The 11,618-nt window shown below is 42.5% G+C and overlaps 1 pseudogene; it reads left to right on the top strand.

Annotated features, from left to right (window-relative positions):
• The first annotated feature begins 8,448 nt into the window (after positions 1-8,448).
• On the top strand, positions 8,449-10,513 carry LOC119730466 (annotated as a pseudogene).
• Positions 10,514-11,618: the final 1,105 nt, after the last annotated feature.

Below are 11,618 nucleotides of genomic sequence, written 5' to 3'. Positions count from 1 at the left end.
CAAAAGGTTACTTTAAAAAGTATAAACTTTCCTGAAGTTGCTTAAATTTGGAAACCACCTTTAAGTTTTTTTGCATGGAAAAAAATTGCATTTTAATTTATTATTAATAATGAATAAATTATTTGATAACCCGGATTGCTCATACCATGAACAGAATATATGATCCTCTTCAATTTTTCGCTGTACACTTAAAAAAAAACCATACATTCTTAAAAAGAGAACAATAAAGTCATTAATAATTCATTTAGCAATTAAGTAGAAAAATGTTTACTTAAAATTACATTGTTAACATTACCACCCTTGTCTTTGAATCCTGTATTGACATGTTTAGTTCCTGAACAGTAAGTTCATTCGCATAATTGATGGCACAGTAATCACTCCTTCAGAATTTGCTAGGGACCTTGGAGTTACAGTAGACAACACCCTGAATGTGAAACGTCACATTCGCAACTCCTGTCGAGCAGCTGCCTTTGGAATCCACAAAATTGGGAAACTCAGAAAGTGCCTCAACCAAAGTTCCACCGAGCGTCTAGTGAATGCTTTTGTTACGTCCCACCTGGATTACTGTAATAGTTTGTTAATAAATTCACCCATTTCCCATTTGTCGGCACTTCAACATATCCAGAACACAGCAGCTCGTCTCATCACGCGCACAAGGAAAAATGAACACATAACCCCAATCCTTCGTGCCCTACACTGGCTCCCCATTTCACAACGCATCCAGTTCAAGATCCTCCTCCTCACTTACAAGGCTCGGAACGGACTAGCACCCTCATACATCAAGGAACTCATCACACCCAAACTGCAAACCTCTTCCATCCATCTCCGCTCATCATCCACAGCACACTTGCAACTTGCTCCTGGTCCCTGTACCCATACTCGATACGGTGATCGAGCCTTCTCCGTCTGTGCTCCCAAACTTTGGAACAATCTCCCCATCGTCATACGGGATTCCCAAACTCTGGACATTTTCAAAACCAGATTGAAAACACACCTATTTAACTCCGAGTCAACGTAGACACACTTGACACTTCTTTAGTTGTTACTACATTGTATTACATGTTTTGTTAATACCTGTATATTTTGGTACTATATACTTACGTATGTTTACTTTTTGTAAAGCGCTTAGAAACACTGCGTATTAAGCGCTATATAAATGTAAATATTATTATTATTATTATTATTATAAAACTGTCAAAACAGTTTTAGGCACTTTTAGGCATTCCCCACGAAGCACGTGAGTGGTGCTATTAATCAGAGAATAAACTACTTTTAAAATGTGTTGTTACATAATCTCCATGATTTTACTGGCCGAAGAAAAAAATAATTTAGCGGCTTTACACAACTAAGTTTAAGTGCATGAAGCTCTACCATGAACTCTGAGCAAGTACTTCCTGTTTCACTTTTTCAGCGGACTGTCCTATCTTCCCCAATGATCTCAATGTATCTTCCCTGATGCGATCCTTGACACTACCGACATCATGTACACCGGATATGCCCAGGCGCGGTTCACCGGGGAGGGGGGTGGTTGGAGTTGAAGGGCTGAGGGGGGGGGGGGCTTTAGTTTACCTCCCTTAACTTTTGTTTAGCCCCCCCCAAAAAAAAAATCCCATTAATTTGAAAACAAAAATGAAATGGCAGTAACAAATGTTAGAAGGTGACGTCACATGCGAACGGTTTCTCCCCGCCCCAAAAAGATATAGTCTTGAGAAGGGTCATTTGTAGGATTTTATCAGCGCTCCCTATTGAAAATATGCTACAAGCCCCCCCTCCCCCCCCCCCCCCCCCCCCGCCCTATTGATTTTCGGAGGCCTAAGTGTCCGGAAAACTTAAAACCGGTCCGCGTATCAGCACGCCTCCGGCTCTCTGCAAACTTTTTTGGATCCACCCCTGTTAGCCGCCTAAAATAAAGGCTCTAGAACCGCGCCTGGATTATGCCTGTGCTATGCTAGTTTAGAGGCTAGACGTTGTTACTGTTTGCACGCGATAGCCCGCCGCGCCGCCGCGATAACCGGCCGCCCCACGAGGGCGCTATCACGACCAACCAATACCGCCCACGATCGACGAACCGTACCCGTCAGAACAACGTCTAGATCGCTTGCTAAAATCTCCCCCTAAAAAATGGGGGAAATTAGTGCGCATGCGCGACTTCTGCAGGCAATTATGGTCCATTTTCAGTCCTACACATACTACACACAACAAAAGAGCTGACCAGTGAAATTGCACAAAAGTCTTGCTGCAGCTTTTGACCTAAATTGAAGGAATTTGAGAATTTGCTTCGGAACTACTATACTATATATGATTTTTTGTTTTAATTGCGCGCTGCATATAATTATTAGGCCAAATTATACAACTAATAGCAAGTGATCTAGACGTCATGTTCTGACTAAAGGGTGCACGCCTGTAAATAAGCCAAAAATCCGTCCGCCGAGCTCATGAATAAAAGTTATACCCTCAAAGTATTCTATATTAGAGAGTTTTGAGAGCAAAATTGGAGAATTGAAGAGATATGGTAATGAACCTCTGGCCCGGACTTGGGGCTTCCAATTCGGAGCATTTTGGATGCTATTGTGCTCGCAAGTGGCGCTATTTTGCCATGTTGTGGAGGGATCGTTTTTCAAGATGGCTACTTTTCCGCTTTGGGGAAAATAGGGTTCGTCTTCTTTGGGTGCGAATATCTCGAAAAGTCAATGGTCAACCCACCCAAAAAATGAGAAGAAAATGAAAGATAACACATTGATCATCATTTTTCTGTGCAGCTTGAATACCTGTGAGAGTTCTGAGTATTTTTAAAAGAATTTTGAAGTATGCGCATTTAGCACAAGTGTCTATGGGATTTGTTTTGCAGGGTTGCACCCTGACGGGTTCGTGGGCGATATTGGTTGGTCGTGATAGCGCCCTCGCGCGGCGGCCGGTTTATTGCCGCGCGGCGGGCTATACGCTATCGCGTACAAACAATAACAACGTATAGCCTCTAGACTAGTGCTATGCCCGTTGCCGTCTTTTCGGCTTCAAAATGGGAAAAAGTCCAAGAACCTGTCTGGCAACCTCGTTCCAACTTTCCAAGGGTGTCCAGCCGTACGCGCCCAGCACTGCCCGCTCTCTCATTTGCCTATCCCACATTTTTGGACATAAAAATAAGGAATAGTTTAGTGTCTGCCTGTGCTTTACACCAGCGTTTGGTTTTGTATGTGGTATCTGGGGTAAAAACAGAATCAATAGACGATTATCATGTTGCAACCATCTTGATTTTTTCCCATTCAAATCAACGTAAACAAAGCGAGGCTGGAAGGAAAAATAGTCCGGTTCCTCTTTGCACAAAAAACGTTATCATTCAATACTGTTATTGGATACAGGGAACATGACTCTAAGGCAGCATTATAAAGGTCTATTCGGATCGTCGCGGCGTGAGTTACGAAAACACGATTTTTTTTTCAAAGCTAATATGTTACAATCTTATCCAGCCAATATGCAGTATCACATTTCATATCAATTATGAGCAAATTGGAAAGGAAAGGAATATTTTAAGAAGATGTGGATGGATGGAATAATTATAATTAACGTGAAAACAATGCACGTTGGAAATAACTGCCAAATTCAACACCCACATGCACCATTTACATGACAATATAAATCCATTATTAGCAATTGCGGTATCGAATCAGGATACAGGAAGAACATTTCCTATCCAGGGCACTATTGGAAACGAGGTTAAAAATAAAGTAAGCCCTGGGGACGAGGTTGCCTGTCTGGAAACCCCCACAGTAAGGTTAGTCTGGTTCCCAGACCAAAAGATTCTGACTATTTCTGATGAATCTGAGGTCAGATAACCGCTATAGTATATATACAATATATATATACGTCACGTGACTAAAACGGGAGGAATGCCATCTTTTGCCGAAGTTTGCCGAATTCATTTCGTAGACAATCGGATTGCATCCGGGTAATTTGACGACTGCTACGCCTACAGGGCTTTTCCAAAACTTGGTGTTGTCTTAATCGGCTCCGCTATGTGCTTTTTTGGGTGCCTAACTTTGTAGAAAGTGCTATGGGTGCCTAACTTTTGTAAAAAATCACGAAAACAAGCAGCAGTCAACACAGCAATTAATCACGGCAACTCACATGCATGTCGCGTGCTCGAAACAGCTGATAGTCTGCAAGTTCGCTGCGTTTTACGTTTGAAACGCGTATACCGCACGCACAAAGTCATAGCACCCTCCCTGTGGGATATCATGTTACAGGGAGTGTGCTATGACTGTTTATAAACTAAACACGTGATCGCTCTAGGCCAATGAAAATACAGTATTCAAGACAGAGGTATAACAACACTGTTTGTTTAGTCTGGTTCCCAGACCAAAAGATTCCGCCTATTCCTGATGAATCTTAGGTCAGGTAGCCACCGGTAATACATTGTATTACAATTTACATCACGTGACTAAACTGGGAGGAATTCCTCCTTTTTCCGAAAATTTTCGAAGATTGCCGAATTCGTTTCGTCGACAATGGGATAGTATTTCCGAGTATGATATAGGTTTAATTAACTGCTAATTGCTTATTAAAATGTTTGTAAATGAGTTGATAATTAATATTCATTGCTTTCATTTAGAAAACTTGAAATCCAACGACGATTTTGTGCATCAAAATATACTCGGATCGAATGGGCGAACTCTTTGCTGCGTCATGTACAATTTTGAATTTGACGACCGTTACCGAGATTTTCCAAAACTCGGTCTTCATTCGGCTCCACCTGCTAACAGTGCTATTTGGGTGCCTAAATTTGGAGATTCCAGATCAACATTAGTCAATGTTATCTTACAGAAACATCAAACTGTATTTGATAAAGCGAAATCGGAAACGAAGCCGAGCTTTGAAAAGGGCCGTCAATGTCGTCATGTTTACTGATTTTTAGTTTATGTTTATGTTTATTTTTAGTTTATTTTAAAATCCTAAAAATTTCAGACGCTTGGGATCTATTACCATAAAACAATTGTTGCCTGCCGTGATTGGGGTCCATGGGTTTTGTACACCCTCGGGTGCAAATGGCACCTTCGGCTTCGCCTCGAGTGCTTGCACCCTCGGGTGTTCAAAACACCATGGACCCCATCACAACAGGCCCCATTACAAAGATTTGAGGCTTTGCATGGTGGAGATACTAAATAATGAAAGGTTTGCGGAAACACCATGTGCGAATAATTGCTCAACAAAGAGAATGGTTCTGAAAAGAACCAGAGGTATAAACTCGACGTTCCGGTCAGTATGCTCTGACCGTTGAGTTTATACCTCTGGTTCTTTTCAGAACCATTCTTTTTGTTGAGAAATTATTCGCACGTGGTGTTTCCGCAAACCTTTCATTATCTAATGTATGAAGCAAGTGATTTTATTTTAAAATGTGGTCGGAACATTGAAAACTATAGTGATAAAGCGAATTCGGAAACGAAGCCGAGCTTTGAAAAAAGGCCGTCAATTTCGTCATGTTTATTTTTAGCCGCGGTTACTGCCTGACCTACTAGTACTAGACGTGAGCGTCGGGAATAATTGTTAAGTCTGGGAACCAGACTATTTAACAGCAAGGTGTAGGGTAAAGAAATGACACAATAGAGGCCGCGCCCACGCGACCCCGCACATTGGACCTCTTGATTTACGTGTACGTATACATACTATGTACATGTACATTGTACAACGTAACACAATGGTGTAGGCTATAAAAAGCTATTACTCCGTTAGGCCAAAAAAAAAAGTCTCCGGTTTCTGGTATGCGCGCGCGTCGCCGTAGCCATGCGCGTCGGCAAAATGAATTTTTTTTTTTTTTAATGAAAGATGATGTCCCAAAACCGCCAAACTCACTGGTTTGACTGGAATACTGCTGCTGCACAATTTTAACGTGTTTTTAGATTGGGTTATGGTCGAGAATAAGCTTTATGTGGCCTCTCTGGACTCCCATATATTTGGCACTAAGCTTAGTCGGACACCATTTGCAGTCATCAGCACACATTTGAAGCAAAAAAGTCAGGTAAAAAAAAAAAAAGCCGCGTCGCCGCATCACTTTTTGGGCAAGCTCCATACCAGAAACCGGAGAATTTTTTTTTTTGGCCTTAAAAATAGTTTTTGGATTTCCCAGGAATGATGAAGCGCATGCAATGCAATGCATTATGACAACAATAATGGTTGGGGACGGGTCGGCAGTGGGATCACCGTCGTCTTGTATTCATTTTCAAATTTATAAAGAGACTGCTTCGTGCAATATTGTCAATTACTTCGGAGGTAAGTAAAGACAATTATTTTAAGACAGGGTCGTAGCCAGCCTAGAGGAAGGGAAGGGTCGTTTTAACCATAAAGGGGACATTTTCAATTTTAAATAATAAACGGTTGTTGATTACGCACAAATGTCAATCGCGATGAAAAAGTGGACCTATGTGTTTTTCGGGGGTTGTTGTAGAAGGGGTGGTAAAGTCCAATGTCAAAATTTGAAGACGCCCATCTGGGAAGTGGTTAACACCATCAATACAAGACTTTTGACACCAAAACTAATGCTGTATCTCTTACATAAATGACGATGTGGTATGATCAAAATAAACTTGGGATGTGTTGGCTGACTTTCAGCAAAACTGTGTGTTAAATTTGCGGGATGCATAAATATAATGGAGGTGATGCGCAGGCGCGGTTCTACGGGGGGGGGGGGGGGGGGGGGGGGGACGCCTAGGGGGCTTTACCTCCCCCCCCCCAATTTTGTTTTGTCTCGCCCCCCCCCCCAAATAAAATCCATAAAAAAATGCACTAGCAAAGTGTAAGAATTTGACGTACATGGGAACGGTCTCCCCCTAAATCAGAAGGGTGCATTTCAGGGTGACCGTAACGTCATGGACAAATTCTGCTAAATGCAATTCAAAAATCTGTCAGATTCATCAAAAATCTGCCAAATTCCCCAGAATTACTGGAAATATACTACAAACACCTATAATCACATGAAGATGTTGTAGTATTGCCTTAATTAAGGTTCAAATTACTTTATAAACAATCTGTAGTAACATAAAGATGTTAAAAAAATTGCGTGAATTTCAGGCTAAACGCGGTTGCGTCAAGACCAAGGCCGGTTCCCAGTGAACCTCAGTACCTAGACCAGGCAACCTGTCCCATTATGCAAGGGTTTGTTTGAAAAGATTGAAGCGTTTTTAAACAAATATCAAATTTGTTGTTTTTCTGTCAAATATCCATGTTTGTAGAATTCTGCCAGAAATCTGCCAAAAAATCCATTCTGTCAAATTTTCTGTCGAACTCGTTTTTTTTTACAAAAAAAAATCTGTAAAAGTTAGCCGAAAATCGGCTAAAACGGTCACCCTGGTGCATTTGTACACTTTTAGTTGTACGATTGTAGGGTTTTATCAGCGTTCCCCATTCGCTCGTACCCCCGCCCTGCAACTAAACAGGGCGCTGGGAAGGGCAGATGAGCTTCACAGAATCTTGTGAAGGAAGTGGGTATGGCATTCTGGGTAATTTATCATGACCTATGTATAAAGCATCTGGCTGCAGCTGTAGACTGCTGTTAGCCAATGCGTGCAAATTCTATCCGAAAAGTTTGCCATAGAAATGCATACACACCATACCGGATGTGATTTCTTTTTCATTGCGGACCATGTGGACACATTTTGAGCGTCGAATGATATACATTTCGACCCTACGTGAAATCGAAACGGAGCCTGAGCAACTGGCTGGAGTTGAAAATTTACAAAACAGATAAGTTTTACAGACTTGCCTACATTATTGTGCTTTTTCAACCAAAAAACAGGGCGCCGCATTTATGAATGACAATAAAAGAGTGACGAATGAATCAGTCTTAACGGCCGTTTCAAACCTTGCAGGGTCGCGGCCGTGACGCCCTGCCAGTCACAGGTCACGCAAAATCTATCCGATCAGAGCGTTGATTCGTCAGCCCTTCCCAGCGTCCTGTTTGCAGGGCGGGGGTACGGGCGAACGCTCCTATGTATGACACGAACCGCCCCCCCCCCCCCCCCCCCCCCCCCCCACCACGTATTGATTTTCAGAGGCCTAAGTGTCCGGAGAAAATAACCAGTCTACATTTCAGCACGCTTCCCTGGAAAAAATCTGGATTCACCTTGCTAGCCCCCCTCCCCACCCCCCCACCCCAATATATTGGCTCTAGAACCGCGCCTGGTGATGCGTACTACGGTACTCTCTACCCATACCGCCCGGCAGATCCGTCCCTATTAATCAACGGCTATTATTTCCGTAATGCACGGATGTCACAAATGACTATACACTGCGTTTATAAATTTATTTGATGTCCCACCTTATTACAAAATTCCGACATTGTAAAAAACACGATCCGTTATAAAAAATTAAAAAAACTCTGAAGCCTTATTGTGTTGTCCACGTAGTGTAACAATAAATGGTACAATAATATTATATCTCCCCTCCCCAGATACATCTAAACCATGGCAGAGGCTGCAACCAGAAACACGCTGGGTCAAATCAGCCGGGACCATCTGGAGTGCCCGATTTGCTGTTGTCGATTCGCCAATCCTAAAATACTGGACTGCTTGCATAGCTTCTGCCTTGGCTGCCTTGACGAGCTTCTCAACAGACAAAAAACAAAGACTGACGGGATATCTTGCCCGGTTTGCAGGCAGGTGACGGCCATTCCAGACACAGGTCTGCAAGGTCTGATGAATAGCTTCGTTTTGAGCTCCCTTGTAGATGAATTCAATAAGCAAGAGCTGTTACTTGGAGGCACATCAGCGCCCACTTCAAGGTGCGAAGATTGTGAGGAAGGCCTGGAAGCATTCGCACGATGTCAAGATTGTGATGAAAATATCTGCAAGATTTGCCATGACGCTCATCGCCGATCCAAGCGCACCAAATATCACCGGATCGTCACAGTCGAAGATCTGAACCGAAAAGGAATCATCAGGCCCACGGAAAGTGATGGTATCGTACCCAATTGCCGGATCCATGTTAGTTATGAATTGTGTTTTTACTGTAAAACTTGCGAGATGATGATCTGTGCAAGATGCGCTGCGATTGATCACCGAACAGCTGAACATGAATACACGGACATTTCTTGCGTCGTACGTTCATTTCGTCACGATGTCGAGGAGGGTTTGAAGGTTGTTGAACGAGACATCAAGGAACTCAAAGCCAAGGAGAAGTCGCTTGAGAACTCAAAATGTCGATTAAGTATCATGGTGGCTCAGACTTGCCAGGACGTTTCTGACAAAGAAGAACAAGAAGTTGCCAAAATCAGACTCAAGTCCCGTCATCTTAGAGAAAAAGTGGCAAACATCGGTCAAGAGCGAAATCAAAAGTTTGAGGAAGAACTCAAAAGCAACCGTGACAAGATGAACAGGGCAGAACGTGTCGTTGCGTCTATCAACAATCTAATGTATCAAGCTGACGACTTCGAGATGTTGGAACTAAAGCCAAAGGTGATGCACAACTTAGATTACTGGAAACTCCGGAATGAAGATGCATACAGTGTTGATCGTGGCATGTCATTCATTGGGGTCAAATGTCATGACATCGTAGGGGAAACAGATCTCGGCGAGATACTTCTTGAAGAGAAATGGCAGTCGACAAAAGAAATCATGTGTAACTTTACAATGGCAACTGATGTAGCTTGCATGGGCGATGGGAAATTTGCAGTTACAGATTTAGACAAAAAAGAGGTAACAATGTTGACCTCAGCTGGAGAACAAATAGTAACCTCACCGGTCAAAGTTGGAGATAAACGACTGGAAAAACCATTCGGAGTTACAGTGACCTGTGATGACCTACTTTGGGTTACAGATACAAACCAAGTGAAGGTGTTAAGCGGTGACCTACAAATGATTCGTCAGTTCACACCGTCGCAGGAAGACACCGAGGGGCGATTGGCAAGTCAACTTGTTGGCATCTGTGCTGACAAGAACAAGGTAGCCGTAGTAGACAGGGGAGAAAGGCAATATCTCTCCACAAGTTAGATGGCTCTCTGATTACAACCATTTTCAATGAAATGGTGGATGCATTTGTCGCGATGAGCAAAGACAAAATCATCTTCACAAACAACACGCACAGTAAACTGCTGTGCGTAGATTTCGAGGGCAATGAAGTATTCAGTACCGATACTGTCAATGGCAATAGCGTACGATTGCACCCCTGTGGTGTATGCTGTGATGAGGCTGGCGAAATCTACGTTTCTACTCAAAGTGACAAAACAGCAAGCTCTGAGGTGCACCATTACGATTCCTACGGGGTGTACCAGGGGTGTGTGGTTCGTGGACTGGACCACCCCTTCGGCATTGTGTTTACCCCGGGGGGTTGTCTCGCTGTAGCAGATGTGTTCTGTGTTAAGATCCTTCGGAAGTTTTAAAATACGTGAAAACTGACTAGATAAAACCAAACTGAACACGGACTCTTCGGATTGGTAGTACTCTTGATAAAAGGGGACATCCCCGAGTCCTAGATGCCAAGGGTACTTTTGATACGTGATAATGGTGGATCTGTTTTATTCTGGACGTCTGACCTCTTATCCGTTGCTGAAAACGGTTGGGTCAGGATATGGGTCATTTAAACTAGGTCCGGCAGCTATGGCACAGCTCATCATATGATATTTTGTGTTTGTGCGATTAAAAGAGTGTTAACCCATGGTCATTGCCACGTCACAAGAACATTTGTCATCATTAACATAATGTTGTAGAAGGTTCCCCAAATATTTTCATTCTCTTTGTAATGCTGCATGTGTAAAGTCAAACTAAAAGTGATAATATTGGTGTTTCTTAAATGGTTTCATAATTGAATATCAATTGGATCTTGAGAGGAGAAATATAGTAATCTAAGGGAGAAAAATAAAATAACTTTTATGGTCTGTACCATCCATTTTCTCGCTGGATCAAATTGAAACAGTCTCATGAAAATATTTCCAAAAATTTAAAATTTCTTGGGGGGGGGGGGGGGGCTGGGCTGGTACCATCTGTCGATGGGGGCGCTGTTCAAAACCGACAATTAAGCACACAAAGGGCCAATACATGTACATGTATGGTGCTTTTTCAGGGTGATACATGTGCGAAATTATGAAAAGGCAGAGGCCACAAAAAAGGGCACCACTTCTTTTTGGAAAAGGGCACTTGTTCAGAAAATAATATTTACAAATTACCCGTTACAAATTATTGGGGGTAAGCCCGTTGAAAAAAGGGCATTTGAATGGAAAAAGGCAGTCTTTACAAAATATTGGGGGGGGGGGGTGGTAAATACCCCCCTCCCCCCGCAGGCTACGCTTATGCATTTGTACAAAACGTGATAAAAATCTGTGAAAGAAACTGTGGTATGCCAACATTACATTTTGGGATCAGTTTTCCCTTTACATGTATATATGTCAAATTACAGAATCCCTGTGGTTGGTGGAATGTAAGCTTTTAATTGCAGTGTATATTTGGGGTTCCACCTCTCCCAGATTGGATTTCTATAAGGTGTGTTTCGGGGTGGGTTTTTGTTTTGCAATGCATGTAATTAAATAGAACTAAAGATGTGACTTAGTGTTAATTTTGTAAAAGTTTTAGCTTATATTTTGAGATCCATTTCAGCGTTCAGCCATTTAGCACATGCCCATTATGTCTACAGACGGGCGG

Source organism: Patiria miniata, unplaced genomic scaffold (assembly GCF_015706575.1).
Source record: "Patiria miniata isolate m_02_andy unplaced genomic scaffold, ASM1570657v1 HiC_scaffold_22, whole genome shotgun sequence".
Lineage (NCBI taxonomy): Eukaryota > Metazoa > Echinodermata > Asteroidea > Valvatida > Asterinidae > Patiria > Patiria miniata.
The sequence above is the reverse complement of the archived record's forward strand: the minus strand, read 5'-3'. Positions and strand labels throughout refer to the sequence as shown.